Source organism: Myotis nattereri, assembly GCF_964212035.1.
Source record: "Myotis nattereri genome assembly, chromosome: 12".
NCBI lineage: Eukaryota > Metazoa > Chordata > Mammalia > Chiroptera > Vespertilionidae > Myotis > Myotis nattereri.
The window spans coordinates 32500292-32525345 of NC_138087.1; positions in this window are offsets into that span (position 1 = coordinate 32500292).

Here is a 25054-nt window from a genome sequence, read left to right on the forward strand (position 1 = left end):
AATGTCATAGATTCCAAATCAGATATCTGTAGATACCAAATAACACAAAAGATCTACACTAATAAAAGAGAAGCATGCAAATTGGTGTCACTCCACTATGCCCATCAGCCAATCAGATGAGCATGCAAGTTAACCCAACAAAGATGGTGATTAATTTGCATACACAGGTGTGGAGTGAAGACTGAAGACAATGTAGAAGGAAGCCAAGCGCCACAGAAGGGAGTGAAACTGCAGAGAAACAAATGGGGTGGTGGAGGCAGGAGGGAAGCAAGCGGGGCGGTGGAGGCGGAGGAAAGCAAGCGGGGCGGAGGAGGCGGAGGGAAGCAAGTGGGGCAGTGGAAGCAGGAGGGAAGCAAGCGGGGCGGCAGAGTGAAGCCCGCCTCCGGGGGTTTTGCTCCCTTCTCTGCTTTGCTTTGGCCGCAGGAAGCCTTATTCTTGCAGGAATCTTCCTGCAACGGGCCTCTACTAAAGAAATAAAGCAAAAACTATTAGTGACAGGAGAATATATGATGCTGCATATTTCAATTTATATATTTTCAGAATTGGTCTGATCTGGTATACACAATATTAACAAGGACATACAAAAATTTAATAATATATTCAATCAACTTTAATAGGCATGGTGAATCTTATATTTCAGGAATAAAGAACATTTTCTTACATTCAATAGAAATTTATAAAAATCAATCACATATTTGGATGTAAATACATCTTCAATAAAAAAATTTTATCATAAAAGTCACACTAAAACAATTCAATAAAATAAGAAAAAGTGTTTGATGGTAAAATTGTATCCTCTTTGAATAATGAATCACTTTCTTATGTAACCTTTGGCTTAAAATAGAAGTCAAACTAAAATTACATTCTATCCAGAAGGAATGAAAATAAAACACATTTTATATTAAGACTTATGGGAAACAGCAAAAGCAATGTTCATGGCAAAAGCTATAATCTTAAATGCCTTCATATTAAAAAAGAAAGAATGAAATTTAGGAAAGTTAACATTCATCTTAAAAAATGTGAAACAGTAAAACCTACCAAAACAGAGGAGGAACAGAGAATTAATTTAATGCAATCTGAAAGTAATGGACTAGAAAACAAAACAAAATGAAAATAGTAGAAGAAATAAACATAAAAGCACGTTCTTTGACAAGCCTAAAAGAAATAAACATCTTAGATTCCAAATTAAAGGGAGTGAGGAAAGGAGAGAGACAGGGAAAATATCTACAAGGTTATGGATGAGAAAGGAGACATAACCACATCTAGAAAGAGAATAAATTTAAATAATATGAGAGAATATTACATGCAACTGTATGGCAAAAAATTTAAACACCTAGAGAAAATGCCTAATATAAATACAAGAGTTAAATGAAGAAGTCACAAAAAACTTGAGTAGACCAGGTAATATTAGAAGAGGTTGAAAGGGTGTAAATATTTTCTTTCAAAAATAGCAACTGATAACATTATAGCTGATTTTCCTGTTCCTTCTTTCTTCTTTCATACCTTAGACCAGTGGTCGGCAAACTGCTGCTCTCGAGCCACATGCGGCTCTTTGGCCCCTTAAGTGTGGCTCTTCCACAAAATACTGACTTCTGCGCATGGGCCACAAAGTTTCAATCGCACTGTACATGCGAGCCCGCACGTGGTATTTTGTGGAAGAGCCACACTCAAGGTGCCAAAGAGCCGCATGTGGCTCACGAGCTGCAGTTTGCTGACCGCTGCCTTAGACAAACACATATGATGTGCTTAATATATGGCAGTCACTGTTGCAAGGTCTAGGGTGAAACATTAAATAAATCAAGGTCCCTCTCCTTAAAGAGCTTACCTTCTACTTTACAGCTCTTAGATAAAAGTGGTCTGCAGCTCAATTCTATAATTTTGAGACTAAAACCAATTACAAAGAATATGAAACAACAAATTCACAGACCAATTTCACTAACAAATATGGATATAAAAATTATCAAGATATAATCAAACAGAATGTAGATGGTGGGGAAAGATATGATGACTAAAAATGTTTGTTCCATGCTTCTAAAAATGGCCTCAAATCAGGAAGTCTATCAGTAGAACTCCCTGAATTAACAAATTGAAGAAATAAATAGTATAAACAGACAAATGGTATCTGAAAAACTATCTGATAAAAGTCAACAATCCCTATGATGTAATCCAAACAAAATAGAAATTAAAGAAAGCATTATCTACATAGAGACTTAAGATATTGGTTCTGCTATTATTTAAACCCAAAACAGAGAGCCTTTCCCCAACATTTGAAGTACAGTAGTTCTATGGAGTTAAAGATTTTAATTCTAGTTTTAATATGTTATCAGAAAAATTATGACACAAAGAAAATCCGGGATTTAGATATACCCAACACCTAAGAATCCTCTACAAAATGAAAGACCAAAAGCCCCATGAGCTTCCTATGGAATTTCCAGCCACTTCCTTGCGCAGGCTAAGTGCTTAATAAATACTTGTTCACGGTGAGCAAGTCGCTTAACCTCCATGAGCCCCCGTTTTCTCATAGAATAGCAAAGCATATCCTGCCTATCCCGTCCTGCCTATCCCGTCGAGTTGCTGAAATAATCTAATCAATAATATATGTGAAATTGTTTTGTGGATTGAAATGCCAAACAATTGTAAGTTCTTTCTGTTAATATAAAAGAGAATATGCTTAAATGTCAGATGGGTAATGAAGATAAATGCTAAGGGTTTTCAGAGAAGTCTGAATGAGAAGTTCATTCTAGGCATGAATACTCAAGAAAATCTTCTTGAAGGACATCATACTGAGCTCTATATTTACCCTTACCTTCTGTGGCCATCACTGTGTGTTCCTGATGTGATTGTTCTTCATTACTCTGAGGTTTATCTGCAATGCTACCCATTCAGTTGACAAATGTTCACTTAGCACTTTCTATGTGTTAGACATTGTACTAGGAAAAAGTGGTGGGGCTAGTCTGGTACCTCAAAGAGCTTTTAAGACATTGTGCAATATTTCCCAAACTTCAAGCACTTGCATACTAGCATGATTATTTTTACTGTATCAACCATCTTTATTGTTTATTCAGTAGTTGTGTTTACATTGATCCAGTTTTTGAATTTATATCTTATATTACCTTTGACGTAAGCAATAATATTCCTGAAGTCACTGATTTTATATATTAGTTTTACATTTTTCAAGTGCCTGTTAAAATGTGTACACACAGCCCGGCTGGTGTGGCTCAGTGGTTGAGCATCAACCTATGAACCAGGAAGTCACCTTGGATTCCCAGTCAGGGCACATGCCTGGGTTGCGGGCTCAATCCCCAGTGTGGGGCATGCAAGAGGCAGCCGATCAATGATTCTCTCTCATCATTAATGTATCTATCTCTCTCTCCCTTTCCCTTCCTCTCTGAAACCAATAAAATATATTTTTAAAAAAGGTTGCGCATACATACTAAAAAAATTAGTTTACCTGTAAACTAGCAAAATGATTCCCCAGACCATCAGTTAGTACATGCATATCATTTTTGGAAACAGAAAGAATACAGACTAGCAAATAGTAAATTAATATGTACACAACATGCTCTAAGGTTAATTTAATGTTGAGGCTACGTCTATAACAGGTCTGAATTTTGGTGGATAAGAGGAAAGGGCTGCACTCTCTTTCCTGCAACCCCTTATTAGGAGTATCACTTGCCATCAGCAAATGGAGGAAGAAGCAGACCCCAACTACAGTATCTGAAACAAGAAGCTGAATTTGTAGCTTGCTGGGGAAGGAAGGGGCACAGATACAGGGTAGCGTGTTGGGAAGTGTGAAGACCAGAAGTGTGAACTTCCAGAAGAGACAGGTTAGAGGTTTGCTGGCCTTTAAGTCCAGAAGCCTTGTCTCTGGTGGCTGCGGGTTGTGGCTAGCCTGATTTCTTTCATATATGTAAATACAGACACATACACACATATATGTACACACACATATGCACTTCTAACTTTTGTGTGTGTGCATATAATTCTACTAATTGCCTTAAAGATTAGGTAATTCTTTTCTTTAAAATATATTTCCAATTTAATTTGTTTGCTTGTTTGTTTGTTTTAATCCTCACCAGAAGATACCTTTTTCATTGATTTTTAAAGAGAGTGGAAGGAAGGGGGAGAGAGAGAGAGAGAGAGAGAGAGAGAGAGAGAGAGAGAAAGAAACATCGATGTGAGAGAGACACATCGACTGGCTGCCTCCCACATATGCCAGACCAGGGCCAGGGATGAGCCTGCAACAGAGGTACATGCCCTTGATTAAAATTGAACCCAGGATCCTCCAGTCCATAGGCAATGCTCTAACCACTGAGTAAACTGGCTAGGGCACAATTTAGTTTTTAAATAATTAACAAATTTTAGTAAAATAACACAAGTTTTACAACTAATTACAGGCATAAAAACAGGTATGTAAACCTCCCATGTCACTAATACATATTCTATAAAATGTAGTAAGACATTATACTGCAAAATTATCACTTATGCCAGGTTCATTGTTTTAATTCATTCTGAATGACCAAGTTTTAAAACATTAAGATATATTGGAACAGCTTTGTAGTAAATCCAATAACATCTTCTTAGAGCATTATGCTGCTATTATTACCATGTGGATTCCCTCTGCGCTTTTTCTCTTCATCTTTAGAAAAATAATGTGACATAGTTAATCAATATTCTCTAGGTCTATATATCATGAGCTATAATTTACCATAGTTGCTAGGAAATCTGACTTTTCCTGTTATATTATCTACACTAATAAAAGACAACGATGCTAATTGACCATACCTTCACTACACCCTAAGCCACGCCCACCAGCCAATCAGAGTGAATATATGCAAATTAACCCAACTAAGATGGCGGCCAGCAGCCAGGAGCTGGAGCAAGCAGGAGGCTTGGTTGCCCAGGCGATGGAGGAAGCCAAGCTTCCCACCGGCGCTGAGCCGGCTGTGGCCTCTGCTCATTGCAATAAAGTTTCAATTATAGAAGACAAATAAATCCCAGATACCTGCTTCCAGCCAACCTCCACTGGGAGCTTGGGTGGCTGCGGGTTGTGGCCAGCCTGCAAACAGCCATCAGCCACTCACCCAGACTGGCCAGGCACCCCAGCAGGACCCCCTACCCTGAAGGGGGTGTGGCCAGCCTGCACACAGCCATCAGCCCTCACCCAGACTGGCCAGGCACCCCAGGGGGGACCCCCACCTGAAGGGGCTGTGGCCAGCCTGCAAACAGCCATCAGCCCCTCACCCAGGCTAGCCAGGCACCCCAGGGGGTCCCCCACCCTGAAGGGGCTGTGACCAGCCTGCAAATACCCATCAGCCCCTCACCCAGGCTGGCCAGGCACTCCTATATAATAAAAGGGTAATATTCAAATTGACCCTAACAGCAGAATGACTGGTCACTATGACACACACTGACCACCAGGGGCAGATGCTCAATGCAGGAGCTGTCCCCTGGTGGTCAGTGCACTCCCACCAGGGGAGCTCTGTTCAGCCACAAGCCAGGCTGATGGCTGCCAGCACAGCGGTGGTGGTGGGAGCCTCTCCCTCCTCCTCAGCAGCACTAAGGATATCCGACTGCAGCTTAGGTCTGCTCCCTGCTGGTAAGTGGACATCCCCCGAGGGCTGCAAGGCTGCCAGAGGGATGTCTGACGGCCAGCTTAGGCCTAATCCCCGAGGGAGCGGGCCTAAGCCAGCAGGTGTTCATCCCCCGAGGGGCCCCAGACTGCGAGAGGGCACAGGCCGGGCTGAGGGACCCTCCTGAGTGCACAAATTTTTGTGCACCGGGCCTCTGGTTCATAAATAAACATTAATAAAGACAACAGTTGCAATAACTTACTTATCTATTCTTTCACTCATATTTATGAATTATAAAATAAAATTTGTTGAGTTCCTACTAGGTGCCAATATTCTGCAAGATGTTCAGGAAATACAAACATGAATAGTTCGCAATCTAGTGAGAGGAATTTATTGTTACTTACACAATCCTGATCATTTATAATGTGGACATGAGCTATGAATGTAGACAAAGTAGTCCTGACTCAACCTCTTACAGCTGAAAGGAGGGGTAGCAAGTTAGTCATCATAAGTTTCAATATCTGCATCTGTAAAAATGAGGACAGTGATAATACACTCATAGAGACCTTGTGAAGAGTCACTGAAATTATGTGAGCAATATGCTTAATACAATGCCCAGAACACTGTCAATGCACACCTAATTTTAAAAATTAACTTTAAAAGTTTTAAATATATATAGAGGGTGTTCCCAAAAATGTATATACACTTTGAATAATTATTAATTCCAATGGGTTAAGTCTAAAAAGAAAGAAACATCAATTGAGCTATCATCTGTAAAAGTGTATATACATTTTTGGGACACCCTGTATAATTTAATTGTGTGTACTATATACATTATATACAGGATCCCACAGCAAGTCTTGACAAATCAATATGAGAAGTGTTCTCAAGAGAAGCCATGTCCAAAGATGGCCAGCATCAATCATCCTGAGCTTTCCCTTAACCCAGAATAATGCCTTTCAAGTGAAATCATCAGGGTAGGGCTGTCTCCCCACCACTCTGGTGAAGAGGGCATGTCTCCTAGTTTTCATGGGATGCGACCTGGCTTGCAGAGCTCTGACTGTGAAGTAGAATCATCTGCACGGAAAGGCTTGCTTTTGCTTTTCTACCTCCAGCCCTAGAACTGATCTTGTGCAGCTTCCCCTTGAGCACTTTCCGAAAGAAAAGAGCCCCTGCTCTACAATGCCCTCTGCTGTGGCTCTGTGTGTTTTGTTCTTCAAAACCCTCACTAGCTTCTCCTCTGTTGCTACAGATTGCAGTTGGCGAACCCCCAGGGCGGGCAAGAGCACATTTAAAAACAAAACTTAAGGATTGAGAATGGAAAAGAAGTTCATCCCATTTAGTACTTCCAACAGACCATGTCTGCTAGTTTCCATGGGCCATCCCTTCCGAGAGGGAATGGGAGCAAAAGCACCTGGTGTGTCTTTCCCAGCTGACCGTCTGAAACACTATGTAGGAAACTAAACCAACAAAGGAGAAAATATACCAACGGAGGGGACCATGTTCTACCTTCCCCACCAGGCTGTGTGTCCTCTGGGGATGTATTCACCTCTGTGACCCACCTCACTTAGTGCCCGGCAGAAAAACGGCCGCCAGGAAGAGTAGAAAGAATATCATATTTGGAGTCATCGAGATAGCAGTTCAAATCTGGTCCCTGCTTCTTGCTAACTGTACTAAATTAAATAAATTATGCAAATTATTTGAGCCCTAGTTTCTTAATCTGTAAAATATCTCTCCTTTGTAGAGTTGTGAGTGCCTGCCACATTGTAGAAATTTAATAAATAATTTATTATTATAGCAGATGCCTAATCAATGTCAGCTGAATAAGAGAGATAACTGTGAGCATCAAAGCTCAATACCTACTTAAAAACATACATTATTTTCTCTCTTCATTTCAGAACTATTTTTCCCCATGCAGAATTATACAATCATGGGAGGAGAGGTGTTTTATTTATTTGAAGTACAAATAGAATCCTTATTTATAAAAATATTCTTAAATGAATGAACCCACCTTCTCTCACTATACATAGATACAGACATAGATAAGATTTATATATTGTATAGCTAAAACTATAAATGCTGTACATAATATAGTATATAATATAACCAAACACTAATGAGATGGGCAGAGAAGTATAAAAAGGCTCCTCGCTGTCTCTTTGCATGAGCACTGCTCTAATGGCCATGAGCAGAGGACGGACAGCAGCAGGCCAGCCGGGCAGCCACCATATGGTCAGCTAGTAGAGGGAAAGCCTCCAGGTAGGAGGGCAGAACTGTTCCAAGGACATGGTGAAGTGGAGTATCCAAGCCCACAGCAAAAAAAAAAAAAAGGCCTGGGAGTGTTGAGGGCCAAGCCTCTGCTTCAGCTGTCAATAGACCTTGGGGGGGGGGGGAAGTATTTATTTATTTTTGTTGCTGTTGCTATTTTTAAGCAAACAGGTTGATATTGTTATTACCATTTTTTTAAACAAGATCTTGTTCTGCAATAGGTAGGAGAAGGGGTTTGAAAGGTTGATGAAATATTAGAGGCCACATCGACCACTGTTTTAAAATGGGGCCATGTTATCCTCTATATTATGCCATTTACTAGTTCTGACTCTCACCTGCAGGTGCAGATCCAAGAGATAGACATCATGCAGGGGCTATAATGCAAGTGTCTCTTTGGAATCACACATACCTGGGTTGGTTCAAACCTATGTCCTAACTGGATAACCTTGAGGAGATGTACTTATTTTATATATTATACATACATATATAGAGTATCCCCTAAACTGTATACACACATTTTGAATAATTATAAAGGCATTGTTTATTAAAATACATTTCACTTTCAAAATTGAACTATCAGCTGTTTCAGTGTGTACCCTGAGACGAGAGAGAGAGAGAGAGAGAGAGAGAGAGAGAGAGAGAGAGATATGTTGAAGGTTAAACATTTAAACATAGTATTAAGTACTTGGTAAATTATAGCTATATTATGTTTATTTAAAATGACACTCTAAACACACACACACACACACACACACACACACACACACACACACACACCACATATGGCCCTGACAACAGAAAGGCTATTATTTGGATTAACTTGACTCCTGTCCTCAGTTGACTTCCTCTCAGACGGCTCCTAGTTCTGTCCTTTCAATAAACCACGTAGGGTTTTCCATGACTCTACCAGTCTTCTCCATATTTCTTAGCTGATGCCCCATCTTTCACCAAAATATACCTCCAAATTAAATACAGGTCAAGAATTGAGGGGACAAAAAAAATCCTTGTTATTGATCCACCTATGAAAACAGACTCTTTGATTTTCACCAAAACAACTAACACCCATCCATAAGCATCATTGGCAAGGACCTCACCAATAGCATGGGGGTTTACATCTGGAACCATAAACATTCGAAATTAAACATTATGCATCCATATTTTTAAAAGCCTTGTAGTCATTTCAGCCAAGTTAGCCTTTAGCATCCTTCCATGTTTCTCAGTCCTTGTCCTCTTTTTCTCCTCCTCGTTCTAGTCCTCTCTGACCTGCTTTCTACCTGTTTCCCATCAGATTGCCTTCCCCTAAGTTTCTAAGACTTAGCACTCCAATCTCTATCACCGTTCTCTCAGTCCTAGCAGTAAAAACTAGTTCCTGTCTCCATGATCTCTTATTTAGTTGGTTAACAAATTTATATATCATTAATGATTCTTTGTATTAAATTATCCAAGTTCCTATAACTTATATGGATGCTGTCTCCTATCTCGTGCCCAAGAAAACCCTTGCTGAGCAACTATATGTACTGGTCCTTTACATTTCTTATCTCAGGTAAATGAGAAATTATGTGCTAGAGTATTAGATGTGTTTAGGAGCACAGAACTAGTCTTTTCCTTGTTCTCATCCAGAGTCCCCAACGTCCAGAAGGATAGTTGTCACCTGATCTACCCTTTTCCAGGAAGAACTGTGCATGCAGAAGACTCTTAATCATGTGCAAAATGTCACCAGCCACTGCCTTCTGAATCAGTGCTGACCAGTGAAATTTACTGCAGTGGTGGAAATGTTCAATATCCATGCTATCCAATATGGTAGCCACTGGTCACATATGTCTAAAGAGCATCTGAAATGTAACTAGTGTGACCGAAAATCCAGATTTGTAAATACCTGTATGTGATCAGGGATACTATATCAGACAGCAGAGTTAGAATTTTCAGGGTGGCAATAAACTCGGGTGTGGTAAAAGAAGTACCTCTAGGTTTTCTGGATGTAAAATTTCACAGCCAACACAAATGCCAAGTGAGATTGTTAAATTGTGTGCCTAGGTGACTTATCAATAAGCTTTCATGTATGAAAAGACTGTCAAAAACAGATCATTCATGCTGGGGCTCACCTCCACAGGTGCCAGGGAGCGACTTGCCTTGGGGAAGAAAGCAAATCTATACTCCATGATTAGCATGTGATTATATTTTACAGACAGGCATCAATGCCTGGTGATTTTGATGCACTTGGTTTTTATCTTGTGAGATTTATTTAAAGAAGCATACACATGGCTTAGAGCCTCAGCAATGACAACATATAAAAATAGGAAAGCATAAAAGAAAGCAAAAGAAAACTTGCTTCATTTGTAAAAAGGATTGCTCTCTTTTCAGTTCCTCCAAATTTTACACCTGCACCTCCTTACTTAACAAATCCCTCCTCTGACTCAATTCTTACATAATGTATTTCATTATTCATCCACACTCCGTCCGCCAAACCCCAGCTTTTAGTAGAGGCAAAAAAAAAAAAAGAAGAAAGAAGGAAGAAAGAAAGAAAGAAAGAAAGAAAGAAAGAAAGAAAGGAAGGAAGGAAGGAAGGAAGGAAGGAAGGAAGGAAGGAAGGAAGGAAGGAAGGAAGGAAGAAAGAAAGAAAGAAAGAAAGGCAAGAGAAAAGCAATATTCACTGGGATGTTGGGTATTGAGAAGAGGGAATTAGAATAAAGCATATTTATAATGCTTTAGTTCTTTTACTTAAATTTATTGGGGTGACATCAGTATATGTAATAGCCTAAGTGACCAAACGACCGAAAGACTGGTGGACTGGTCACTATGATGTGCACTGACCACCAGGGGCCAGAAACTCAACACAGGAGCTGCCCCCTGGTGGTCAGTGCGCTCCCATAGTGGGAGCGCCACTCAGCTAACTGATGGGCGCCAGATTCAGGGCTCACAGCTGGCAAGCACCTTGGGACTGACTGGGTGCGAGCCCGCGGCAGGCACAGCAGGGCTGGGATGAGTGGGAGTGGCAGGCAGGAGTGGCAGGCAGCGTTGGACTGCTGGTTTCGGCCCAATTCCCACAGGCCACACTGAGGGACCCCACCGGTGCATGAATCCGTGCACTGGGCCTCTAGTTCATTAATAAAATCATATAGTTTTAGGTGTTATTTCTTTAAAAATGACAATAAAGAAATGGAAGCAAATATAAATAAAATTTTACATTTTAGATGATTGGCAAAATTTATTTTCATACTTATTTTTCATAATTCAATTAAAAAAATTTCAATGAAAAGAAAAGCAATAATTAAAAAAACTAATAACTCCAGACAGTATCCTGCTCTACTTTTTCATGTTGGTATTTCCAGCTATTACCATTCTAGAACAGATGACTCTTCACATGCGCATGTTGTTAATGTTCTCCAGTGACTATTTATGTTTAACTTTTTTCAAGTTCATTTGGTATTTATTTGGAAATGTCCCTGTACAAGACCATTTCTATTAAATAGCCACAGAATGGGAGGGGATACTTAGAACATATTGCAAAATTGCCCTCAGTTTAACCCTCAGAAATAGATGTATACATTTTCTTATGTGAGTTTGTATAGTACTTTATGGGCTGTTAAAAGTAAGACACTTCACTAAAGTGCTCACCATTTAAATCAAAGATAGTGAATAGGTCACCATTTAAATCAAAGATAGTGAATAGGTTAAAAGTTCAGAACCGAGGGAACAAAAAAACTAAAACTCCATAACAAAGCTGTCCTCTCACCAGAGTATATAAAGTCACTTGCTTTTTCAGGTTGGTTTCAGCTTCATATATTTTCCTGATGGGCCCCTAAATTCATTTATATTTATCAGATCATGTATGACAATTTTGGTTTGGAAACTACAGGCTTTGATGTCTAAATATCAGATAGAGCATGTCTACTCTGAGTGGTTTTGTTTCTCTGACTGTAGCCTTCTGGATGTTGGACTAGTTCCAAAGGTGAGAAGAGTAAGGCTCTTTTCCAAGAACATCTCAAAGCTTTAGCTGAAACATGTTACTTGTGGTAATAACTTTTTCTGCCTGTCTCCAGTTTTGCTGGCATTAACTATGTCACCTATACAATGAAGGCCACACGGGAAGTGCTAGAATTGTGTTTCAAATAGAAGAACCATTTTAATCTTTCAAAGTTCTCACATAGAAACTTACAAAGGCTCTCATAGATGTTGATGGGTAATGATACTCTTGTTCCATATAAAAATCTTGGAAGTAAATTATAAGCCTGGTAGTTTCTGAAGCAGGATCAAAGAAAGTTGCAAGATCAGACATCATTTCTACACAGATTCTCTATAGACACAACAGAGACTATTGCATTTTATATAAAATACTCCCCCTTTCTTACTCATCATGATAGATTTTTCACTGGACATCTTTCTATACTATGGCTCTAAGTAGATAATATGTAACTCTTTTAGCAAATCATTTATTTTGGAGAATTCTTGTATAAATTTTTTAAAAATATATTTTGTTGGTTTTTTTTACAGAGAGGAAGAGAGAGGGATAGAGAGTTAGAAACATCGATGAGAGAGAAACATCGACCAGCTGCCTCCTGCACACCCCCACTGGGGATGTGCCCAAAACCAAGATACATGCTCTTGACTGGAATCGAACCCGGGACCCTTGTCCGCAGGCTGATGCTCTATCCACAGAGCCAAACCGGTCAGGGATAAACTTTATTAGCAAGTGCAGATTTTGAGTTATTTAAATGTTAAATTAATACATGCAATTATGTATAGATAACTATTTTTGACTCAGTATTATGAGTCTTTTTTATTATTATCTCACATTTTCTTTTGGCTATTATCCCTGATTCATTTTAAAATGTGATCTTCAATATTTCTTGATCTCAGCATACCTGAGTGATATGATGTCTTACAACTAGAAAAAGTGCCTCACTGTGGTGATGATTTGGGAGCCAAGTGATAAGTGATAAGACAAACACAATTGGGGGAGCTGTCTTTTCCAATGCCGATTATTAAGACTCTCTTCTCATAAGTAACTAGTGGAGTTAATATTGTCATTCCTCAGCTTTTAAAATGATAAATTTCTTCTCAATCTAAATTATTTCAACTCAATGTTTTGAAAAATGTAAGGTCTTACAATGCTTTTTGCAACATTTTATAAAATGATTCCAGAGAAATAAGAACTATACCAGTTTGTGATCAGTTTCTTAAATTGTGAACATTGCACTGATGCACCTCTGCTTTTGCGAGCCCAGTGCCTATTATGAAATGACAATAAGCTCCAAAAATACATTAATAGAGATTAAAAGAGAAATTTCATGTACTAATCATAATAAATAAACAAGATTCAACAAAATTCAACATCCATGCTTGATTTAAAAAAAAAACAAAACACAAATCTAAGAAAACTAAAAATAGAATTTCTTTAACCTGATAATATTTACTAAAAAACTTACATCAAATATTAACTGTAGATGCAGTCTCAACATGAGTGTGTTCACTATTGATAATTTTATTCAATATTAAACAGAAGGTCCTGGGAAATTTATTAAGACAAAGTAAAGAAGTAGGAGGTATGAAAATTAGAAGAACAAATCAAACAATCTTCATATTCACATGACCTTAAACTAATAGGAAAGAACAAAGTATCAAAAACAAACAAAAAGCGAAGATCATTTTGAGAAACAACATTGGGGAGACTTTCATGCCCGATTAGAAGGCTTGTTATGAAGTTCTAGAAATAAAGACAGGTATGGGTTTGGAGCTTGACTAGACAATGGACCAATAGAACAGAGTACAGAGCTCTGACACATCTATACTTAGAAGCAAAACTAGTATATGACAGAGATGGCATCACAGAACAGAGGGCAACAAATGGTATGAAACCGGCTATCTATATGAAAAAATAAAATACAATCAGATGCCTATTTTATACCATACACAACCTGGCTTGTTTACTGAATGCTCCCTTTTTTCCCTCCTCAACTCCACAGCAACACCCTTGTAGGAAGCTTTCAAAGACACCAGGTGTTGAGTATTGAATCCTTACTCCAGGTGTTGAGTATTAAATCATTTCCCTTGGCAGAGTCACCCCTCCCCATCTGCTCAGATTCTCGCCTGGATACGTAAACTGTGGTATATTCATACTTTGAGCTATTTCACATCAGTTAAAATGAATCAACAATTGCCACATTTCTCCACATGGATATATCAAAACATAATGGGAAGCAAAAGAAGCAGGTCTCCTCCCAGAGCCATTTCCATCACCCTCCCGGGGCCTGGATACTGCCCGAAGCCTGGCCTTGGCTGGAAGTGGGCACTGCCATGCCGTAGCCACAGCAGAGAAAGATTCTGACACAACGTGGGAAAAACTTCTGCTCTAATGTGTATTGGAAAAGCATAAGTAGAATACAAAATTATAGCTCTGCTAGATTTTAACACTGTAAAATTATATGTAGGGAGCAGTGCTAGAAGGGAATAGAGAGATATGAAAATAGATTTTTTAAAATGAATCAGGATTGTGGGTAATTTTCTTCCCTTTCTTTTGCATTCTATCGATATTGTTATGTGTTTGTGTAACAAGTTATTTTAAAATGTAAAAAAAAAAAAAAGTAGGTTGTAGGAACAGATAGAATCAATCTGTAATCTTCCTAGTAATGAACAGCGGGTTTTCTCAGTGTTGATAATGGGCTTCAATTCCGCTGTCAGACCCAGAGTTTATCTGCGATTGCAGGGCAGCCGTTTCCCACTGGTCACGTGCTCTGGGATAAGGATGACAGAGCACTGCTGTATTATACAGCTGTCTGGAATTTTAATTACAACTCGCTTTCAAAGCCTTTTACAGATTAATTACTTCATTTGCATTGTAGGCACAGTGAGCAAAGGTTACCCATATTTCAAAAGCAGTTGGTGGAGTCGGTGGGAACAAACTGCTTGCTCAAAGCAATTGGGATGTTAAGGTCCCACTTGATGGAATGACCGTAGGCCAGTAAACGCTGCCCTGGGAAGGTAATGAAGCACTTCTGGGGGAGCGGTGCCACATCTGCTCAAAATGACGGGCCTCGGTGGCCACAGGTCCTTGCTTTCAGTCCTAGCTCTGCCACTGGACACTCCTGAGCACAAGGTTTGGTCCATGTAGGCTTCCGCTTCCTCTTTGGTGAAACAAGGATGCTGCTGCTCACCGAAAGGACTGGTTGTGAGCATAATTTGAAGTAGTGGATATACAGCAGCTAGCTAGGGAGGGGCCTGGCCCATAGCAGATACTCAATAAATAGCAGATTTATTTCTCACTCAGCTTGTTTCCCCCGAGCTCTAATATAGGTAGCACTTAGGTAGGTAATATGGACGGCCCAGTTTTGAGCAGGCTTATAGGTAGAGTAGCAATTTATGTGAAATGCAATTGCCAAGGATACTGTACATCTGGTGAATGCTATTAATTAAAGAGTGCCACAACTATGGACTTGGTTTACAATACAGCCCAACTCTCCTTTCCATGGATTCCTCCACACAGGACAAATCCACAGCTATGTATCCACATCACGTAGGACTGAATTGTGATCGTCACAACATGTAATTCTCCTAAATATATATACCAATGCAATCTTGTGAGGTGATAATATTTCAGTATCCCACATGTTTAGGTTGTTAAATTGTTCCTAAGCCGGCAGTCTGCCAAATATTCTTATTATGAGCAAAAGAATAAAAGCAAAGCAAAACAAATCAAAACAAAAGCTAAGGAAGAGGAATAGGAACCCACTGCAAAGAGAATAGTAGTCCAGCCCATTACGAGCAGAATCTGCAGGACTGTGCACAGAACCACTGGAATGTAGGGCTGGCACTAAATAAACCTCCTGTAGTGCCTGCAGCACACACCCAGAGAACCACTGGTTTACCTTCCTTGTTCTTTATTCTAGAATCCATGTGTGTTTACCCGCGAATACTGCTCAATGATCAAGGAAGTGAAGGGGAGGGGAAGGGGTTGGACTGATAACACTGAGCCGAGCTTAGAAAAAACTCTGAAAGCAAAATTTCACAAATGCATCTCCCTTAAAATCCCAGAAAAGCTGCATCTTGTCTTTGAGAATATTCCAAACTCTATCCTATTGGCATTGGTCCTGATAACTGATCAACTAAAGAAACCTCCCCTCCTCATCCAAGGTGCTCAATTTCCCTGCTTCTGTCTGAACTTTGCTCATTTTTACTTTAAGAAAAAATATAATAGATTTCACACTAAAGTTTTGTGTGTGTGTGTTTTTTTTATCTTCCTCCAGGGTATTTTTGCTCCATTTACTTGAGGAACTGTTCCCAGAAAATAGTTTGAGAATAAAATTATACGAAGAATGAAATAACTTACAGAGCCTCAACCTTCTGGGGCATGACTTCCTATCACTTACTTTAGGTAACTGCTGGAGTCTGGGATTGCTGTAGATATTTGTCCTGCTGCGTCAGTGTGGGACATCCAAAAAGTGATTTACTGGAAGCTTGCAAAGGAAAGACAAGAGATGGGGACGAGGCCATGGGGCATATAAGGCAGGGTCTTACTAAGGCAGCTTGCTTTATGCCCTTCCTATCACCCCCTAAGGTTACCTGCCTGGCAAACAGGGATAATAATATTTTTCCAATTTACCTCTTATGGTTGTCATAAAAATAAAATTAAAAAATCTATATGATGGTACTTCGAGAAAAATATAAATGCACACTTAAGTCGTTACTACTTTTTCCCTTCAAGCTCCATCTAGGGGCATATAAGTTTTAGTATGTAGTCTCACCCACCTCTAAAAAACAAAATAATTTAAAGACTGTTATGGATTGAGTTGTGCGCCCCCCCCCCCCACACACACACACATTCTTAGGTTGGAAGCCTAACCTCCAATGTGAAAGTGTTAAGGAGGTGATTAAAGTTAAAAGAGGTCAGTAGGACTGGTGTCCTTATGAGAAGAGGAATTAACCCCAAAGCACACAGAGGAAAGGCCAGGTGTGGACAAGGTGGGAAGGCAGGTGTCTGCAAGCAGGGACAGAGCTCTCCCAGGAACTAAATCCACCAGCACCTTGATCTTGGACCTCCAGAACTGTGAGAAAATTAATGTATGTTGTTGAAGCCACCCAATCAGTAGTATCTTGTTATGGCTGCCTGAGGTGGGGGGAGTAGCTGTTTAGCCCCAATTAGGACTCAAGAAGCTACACCCCTATCCTCAGGCCACCTCTGCTCTGATGCCTCTAAAGAATAGTGGGGAACAAAGGGTATACAGACTCCAAATCTAGCCCCCCCCCCCACCCTGTTACTCCTCACTTCCCAAAGGCACCTTAGACCTGAGGTTGCCAACATTAGGCACACCTTCCAGCCACAGATGAGAAAACTAAAATACAAACCTCAAGAACATACTTGCAACTGTATTCATTGGCTCCATTTAAATAGCCTCCCAGCTAAAGAAAGGTACCGAAGGGCCTAAGATTTGAGCCAACCTGAGGTGACTGGTCTTGTACCTCAGCTGTCCTTACACGATGGAAGAGTTCCTCGGCTGTCTCTGAAATGTGGGCTCTTTTCTTTGGCTGAGATTTAACGACACACTAACCTACTATGATAAAAGCCAATGTTAAAATTTTCAAGCTCATTCTATTTCTGTGTTTATTAATTTGTTTTACCTGATCCAGGTGGATCCAGCTATATCTCAGACTCTATTAGACTAAGAATGACCAGCTGTAACATAATCCTTCTAGACTTCATGGGCATGTCTTAGATCAGAAATGAAATAACATTTTCAAAAACCTCTCTGCACTCTATATTTTTCTTTACCTTTTTTGAAGGGACGTGGGGGGTGGGAGTGGGGAGGATGCAATGACATAAATCCCCAGGTGATTGTGCAAGTGTCAGTGTAGCCTGTGCTGTAATCCAGACGAAGGAAAATATTGTTCTATTTCACCTGCCTCTCTCTGGCTGTGCAGCTGTCCTCAGATGGACTTTCCTAAACCAGCCCTTCCAAGCTGACCACAGAAAGGACGCCACTCTGCGTCTGTCAGAGCCGGTTACCTCTCCCTTTTCAGCTGTGCTTTGCCACCTGCAGAAAACCCCGCCTCCTTCCTGCACCAGAGCAGGCAGAATGTGAGGAGTCGTGGCTTCACTAGCAGGAGGGGTCTGAAAATAGCTGTTCAGCCATAAATTCAGGATCTGGTATGCCTGGTGTGAGGGCTGGGCACCTGGGGCCTGACCAAATGGTAGCCTCTCCTTTCCTCTGTATTCCGGGCCTGGTCCACATGGCCTGGCCCTCTGCCTCGGCTTCCTGCTGGGACTTAAGCCCTTTGCTTAGTCACACACGCGGAACTAAGGCCCTACACATTGCCTGGCTCCTCAAAGACCTTCACCCTGGGGAGAAAAAAAAAAATAATGCTCTCTTTTCTCTCTGCCACCTTCCTCCTTTCTGACAACCGCTGCTTTCTCAACAACTGGCCAGGCTCCTGTCTGAACAAAGATACCCAGAGGAATGTCAATGTCTTATGAGCACTGAGTGTTTGGTGCCAGGATTGAGCACATCCTCGTGGGGCTGGCTTGGCCAGTCAGCCCCCTTTCATCATCAACATGTGGGATAAGAGCAGAAAGCATTTTGTGTAACTCTGATCTGGTCAAACTCCATACAGATGAGGAACCTCAGACTCAAGAGAAAAGCTGAGGCAAGACTCCATGAATCATTCATTGTTCGTTGGCTATTCAATACATATTCATTGCCTATCTGGAATGTACAAGATATGCACTGCTGTGGTTTCACTCGCATTGGAGAGATTTTCCCACTTCAACACAAGTCCCTCCATTCCTATGTGAGAAATCTTAGCATGTCAAACAGTAAGACGGTCACAACACTGAGCTCTCCCATTAAGGCAGGCTCTGTGCGCCGGCAGTGAAGGAGGAGCAGGGAGACTGGCCTCCTCTTCTGCCATCAACAGGAGCAACACTGGTCCACGATTAGAGAAGCCAGTCCTTTCCCTAACCGTCTTTCAAACAGTTTCTCTACTCCTTTGGGTGGATTTTTAATATACAAGAAATGGGGGCAAACTCATAACTAGAAGAGACAGAAAAAATCCATTAGAGAAAACTGTGGCATATCATGACCATTTGGGGGTGGGGGGGGCCCTTGAATTTTTAAGTAGTGAAATCTTTGATGACAGTAGTGGAAAAATCTCTGATATTGTCCAGAATCTTAAGGAATGGCTTTCTGGCAGTTCTTCAATCTGGAGCCTCTTGTTAATCCACATGCCACAGAATATTCCATGGAGCCTTAAAACAATAATCCTCGAAGGATGCAGTGAAAGATTATGAAGCTGTGAGAAAATGGGTCTGGCAGGGCTCAAACTTGATTATAAGAAAACAGCCTCTGCACGCTTTGGTATGGATTTATTCCGTTCTCACACCGCGGGTCCTCAGAGGCCCCTCTTACTTGGGAGGCGATAGCTACAGGTGGAGGTGGAGAGGCCAGAGGCCTCACAAAGTCTCTGCTGCGACGATCAGAACTGCTGCCTCCTCTACCTCTGGTCTCTGTGTAGACATCATGTACATTACTTTCTCTGTGCTGTTTAAGTTTCATTAGGATGATTGCTTATTAGAAGTAGCAATAAAAATACTTCCATTTCAAAAATTGGACATATACATTATGTGTGCATATGTAGATATATACAGGGAGATATATTTATTTACCTTTAAGGATATAAAAGGTAAATAAGTATTTCCATTAATTTTTTGTATTATTTTACACTTAGACTATAAAAATTTTTAAATAATATAATAAACATTTTTACTATATTTACACCAGGTGCCTTGTTAATTGCTTGATCATAATAGCACTCTAAGGCAGGTACTTTTATCCTTCCCATTTTACATATTAGGACAATAAAACTTAGAAAATTAAAATAACACATTCGAGTTAATACAGTTAGTAAGTGGCAGAGCCTCAGAATTAATGAAATCCATGCCTTTCTAAGTCCAGAGCCCAGGTTAATAATTGAGTTACACTTTTTCTCCTGTAAGGACAGCACTGTGGGTAGGAAGAGAAGGACAGGCCTGTTCTATGAGGGTATCAGGAAGCAAAGGAATCTTACAAATCTTGAACAGGACCTCCCATCCTCTATCCCACCAGTTTCCACCCCCCGCCCCCCTCCCACCACCCCCCCCCCCCACCCCGGACACACACACACACAAATTGCTTTTGGATTTGAGGAACTTACCCAGCCTCCTTTGTGTGAAATAAGTCTATTCTTACTTTGATTTGGGGCTCTTTTCAGGTTGGGGGAGGGACCATTGGGGGGACCTCTGTCCTAGTTTTTAAGCAATAGCATTCATAATAAGATAAACTATCATTATGATGATAATCATGCTGGGTGGTAGAAAGGGATCTATTTTCCTGGATAACTTTGTTCATCCAATAGTTTCCAGGGTACCAGAGAATGTCCTAGAAATAGCAATAGAGAGACCTCAACCTTGTCAACCTCCAAACAGCAGTTGTCTAATTTCAATCATTTTAAGAACCAACCAAGAGCCAAATCTTGTCATTTGCAAAATGTGGCATTCTAACTTTAACAGTTTTAAATGGCAGTTCAGTTGAATGAATGAATGAATGAATGAATGAATGAATGAATGAATAAATGAGCAAATTCTGTGTTGTCAGGCTTTCTCATTATCTTGCTATGGCCACAGGCACCATTCTGATAATCAGATTCTTATCTTGTTCCAGAGTCTGTATTTGAACCTTTTACTCCAGTGTTTCCTACAGTAACAATGGAGGAAGGCAGAAGAAAATGATTGCTGGATAAACCTCCCTCTGGCTGTACTCTAAGCAAGAACAATATACTTGAGCCATTAACTAAATTTGGAATTAAAAAGAAAAGAAGTTAATGTGATTGAAAGAACAGAACTTTCCCAACATGAAATAAAAAATCAGGGGACACAAAAACTATTTCAGGACTCAGAGAAACTATATTGCAAGCAGTCTTCCTCCCTGGGGCCTACCATGGTCTACATTTTGCTCAAACAAGTTCTTTATTTTTAGGCACATGAATTATCAGGGCTTATAATTATTTTCCAACATGAATTCCTACTAAATAATCTGCCTGAATAAGAAAATTCTGGAAGATATAAAAAAGAGTTCTAAACCATCATCCTTCATGAAATTTAAAAAATTTCCCCTGGATATTTTTAAAACCATAGTTCAAGAAAATAAGAAAAATGAGAAAAATGGAACATCTGTTCAGTGAAACTTCAGGCAGAAAAAAATAGAGATGAACTCTTAGATTAAACCAACTCTCCATAGGCAGTTTCTCTTGGCTTTTTTCAATAATTTAGAAATAGTGTTTCCTTCTTATCAAATGATTTTGGCACCTCTGATTTGCATTACTTTGGGAAGAGCATAGTTAGTTCATTAAAATCATAAACTTAGATGAGCTGGGTTAGGATTCCACTCTGCTAATAGTGTTGATATGTCATTGCAATTGCTTTCTTGGGAGGAGCTCAGATAAAAGTTTTGTTGTGTTTTTTTTAATGAGAAAAACACTTTCACGCCAATAAGAAAAGTAATCATGTTCCTGTATATGGAAACATGGAATCTATAAAACAAATGTTTTGGTAAAATATGTCTTTTGGGCACTGATTTATTTGGCAACCACAAGTGTTTTCCTGGGGGAACAAAACGTTTTGTGGAAGGAGCCTTCTGTATTCTAAAACTGATTGATTACAGAAACTAAGTTGCAGAGCCAAGATTGAGAATCTAATTCTCTATCCAGATCTGGAGATGCTTAGGTTTCAATACCTTCATCCAAACCTTCTTTGTGTGAGTAGCTGCACTGCCAACTATTTCTACTCCTTTGCCAATAATCCACGCTCACAAATCAGCCAGGTTTCGGTTGGATCTGGAATACTGACACTTACCCAGAGGAAGGAAAGCATGGTCAAACCAATTTCATTGTCTTCATGTATCTGAGATTTTAGTGAATTTCATGGACTGGCTCTAAAAGTATTTGTAAGCTATGATGACTGCATTTCATTTTCCCCAACCTTCAAATAAGGAACAAAACAGGGCAAGTTTTAATAATAATAACAACCACCACCAAATATCCTAAAGAAAAAAACTTGTTCTATTCATTCAATCCATAAGAAGCAGAAGCTCCCATGAATGACAATCTGGTTATAAAAGAAATGAGACATTTTAAAATTCATTGTAGCACACAGTGGAGACAGCACTTTTGGAGCCCCGACTTGCATGATAGCTCTGTCACTCAGCTACATAAGGAATCTCTCAGCCTCAGCGTCTTCTTCTGAAATCCAGGTCTATAATGCTTCGCCTGTCCACCCCACAGGACTGTTCTACTGGCAGAGTATTGTAGGTAAGAGTGCTCTATAAATATTTAAGTACCAAACCATTTTATTCTTAATATCACCACTCTTTTTAGACTTTTTGTTGGTGGTGGTGGTGATTGTAGTTAATGTCACTGTAGTTGAGAATGACAGCCTCCTGGGAGAAATCAGCTCCATTTTCCCTGGGATGTCCGTGACAACATTCAATGCTATTCAAATAATCTTTGTGTCATACAAGCAGGTCCCCATAGAACACTAGGTAATCAATAGCCGCTATTCTTTGATCTTGACAAAATGAATGATCAAAGCATTCTAAATAGTCAATGAGCCTGACTCCTTTTAAAGACATCACATATTTTATCAGTTTTCTCTGGGGTGGCTGCACTAATCAGGGAGGTGGGGGGAGGGTCTGGCATGCCAACAAAACTAACCAAGAAGGTATCCTCGGGTTAAATTATTGCAAAGCAAAATTATTGCAATGCTGGGCTTCCAAGCATGCTTAAAAAAAATTATATACCTATATCTACCTAAATTTTTAAGTAACAATATAATTAGAACAGTAAAAGAGCCTAGATGTATTAGTACATGGAAAGATAGATGGATGGGTAGATAGCTAGATATAGTTTGTAAATATATAAAATTTAAAATATGATATATATTTCCAGTACAGATTTAACAATGCAGTCAAGTGGGAGAAAAAAAAATTGTTCTTAATTCTATACCTAGAGATAATGAATATAAATATTTTAACTCTATACTCTTCACAGTATTTTTGATGCATACTTTCTTGTTTATTTTATATATTTTTGATGCATAGTTTCTTGTTTATTTTATATAATGAATTATACTATATATCGGTTTTTAAATCAACATTGTTGGTGTATCATGATATAATAAAATGCATTCCTTTTAAGTATACAATTTGATGTTTTTTTTGACAGATATATACTCCCTGGTAACTACCCTCCCTATCAAGATATAGAGCACGTATATCACCCCCAAATGGTCTCTTGTGCCTCTGGTTAGTGAATCCCTCTTAATCCATGTCCCAGGCTACCACTGATCCACTATTTGCCAAAGATTAGTTTTGCTATCCTAGAAATTCACATATGGAAACATAAAATATATAATTTTTTGCATCTGGCTTTTATTCACTCAACATAACATTTTGAGATGTATTTGTGTACCAGTAGCTTGTTATTTTTATTGTTGAGTAGTATTTCACTATATGAACCTACCACAATTGTGCTTATTCATTCACATTCTAAGAATTTAGGATTGTTTGCAGAGTTTTTGGTATTAAAAATAAAGCTATTATGGACATTCATACATGCAGTTAAAAAATCATTATTCAAAATTGCCCATCAGTACATGAATGGATAAAAAAAGCTGTGGTACATTTATAGCATGGAGTACTATGCAGCAGTAAAAAAGAATAATATCTTACCCTTTGAGACAGCATGGAGGGACCTGGAGAATATCATGCTAAGTGAAATAAGTCAGTCAGAGAAAGACAAGTTTCACATGATCACACTCATATGTGGAATCTAAGTAACAAAATAAACTGATGAACAGAATGGATCCAGAGACATGGAAGCATGGAACAGAGTGTGGAATCTCAGAGGGGAGATGTGGGAGGTTGGGTGGGCGGGAGGTAATCATCAACCAAAGACCTTGTATGTATATATGAATAACCCTTGGACACAGACAATAGGGTGCTGAAGGCCTGGGGCAGGGTGGGGTGGGGGCAGGCTGGAGGGTGTCAATGGGGGAAAAAGGGGACATATGTAGTACTTTCAACAATAAAGACTTTTTTAAAAAATAAAAGCAACCAAAAGGAAAAAAATTTTTCAGAAATATTTTAAATGTCTGCCTAACTTTCATTAAGTGGATATATAATAATTTACTTAAACACTCTCTATGTTTGTATATTTAAATTATTTCTAATTGTTTTCTTTTATAAGTAATAGCTCAAAAAACATCTTTACTTTTTCTGTATGTTGAGTGCCAGAAAAGTTTTTCAGGGCACTCCAAACTCAAGCTGGAAAAAAAAAAAAAAAAAAAGAAAGAAAGAAAAGAAAGAAACCATTTATAGAAAAAGGTTGATAATGTTCTTTTCATTCTTTGATCTATAATATACATGAAAACATTGGACATTCTACCAGGATAATTAAAAATGCATTCTAAGTTCTAAATCTTTTATAAAGAGTTCCCTCTCTTCCTGGCTTTTATTTTATTTATTTATTTTTTCTAAATGCTTCTGAAAGTGTTAGCTTCCTTTGCTATTTTTCCGCCTTTTCAATTGACAATTGCCTTGATGAATAGAGGAAGCAATGCATCTCAACTCTCTTTGGATTAATTGTAAGGAAAGAAACTGTTGGCTGAGGCCAAATATGTAGGTGTTGAGCATTGTTTGTTTTTTCTTAAGCTCGGGAAATGTGTTTTTGCAACATGACAGTCAAGCCCCACATCAAAGAAGCAAAATATAGAATAACCAAACAAAAAAGAAAATATTTTTGGAGCCAAAAAATGATCAAAATAAAGCATCAAAGGTAGCGCCTATGGTAACAGAACTGCTGGGGACTGGCGCATTTAAAAACACCTGTGTTTGTGCTAATTGAAAAATTCATATTCATAACATCAGCAGTCCTTAAACAAGCAAGCAATATATTTAATGTGTGTTTCTATTCTCAGTGTTCTCCCCAGTATTATTTTCACAAGAGAGCACTGGGTCCATTTCCACACTTTATCTTAAAGAGCAAGGCCACTCTAAAGGTTTTTAAGTATTTAACTCATGTGGTAGGTAATGTTCTCCAATTCATTTTTCTGGCTTTCTATATCAACAAATGGATTCTTGAAACATCCCATTCCCCTTACTTCTTCTTTGCAATTATTGTGATCATATTCATAC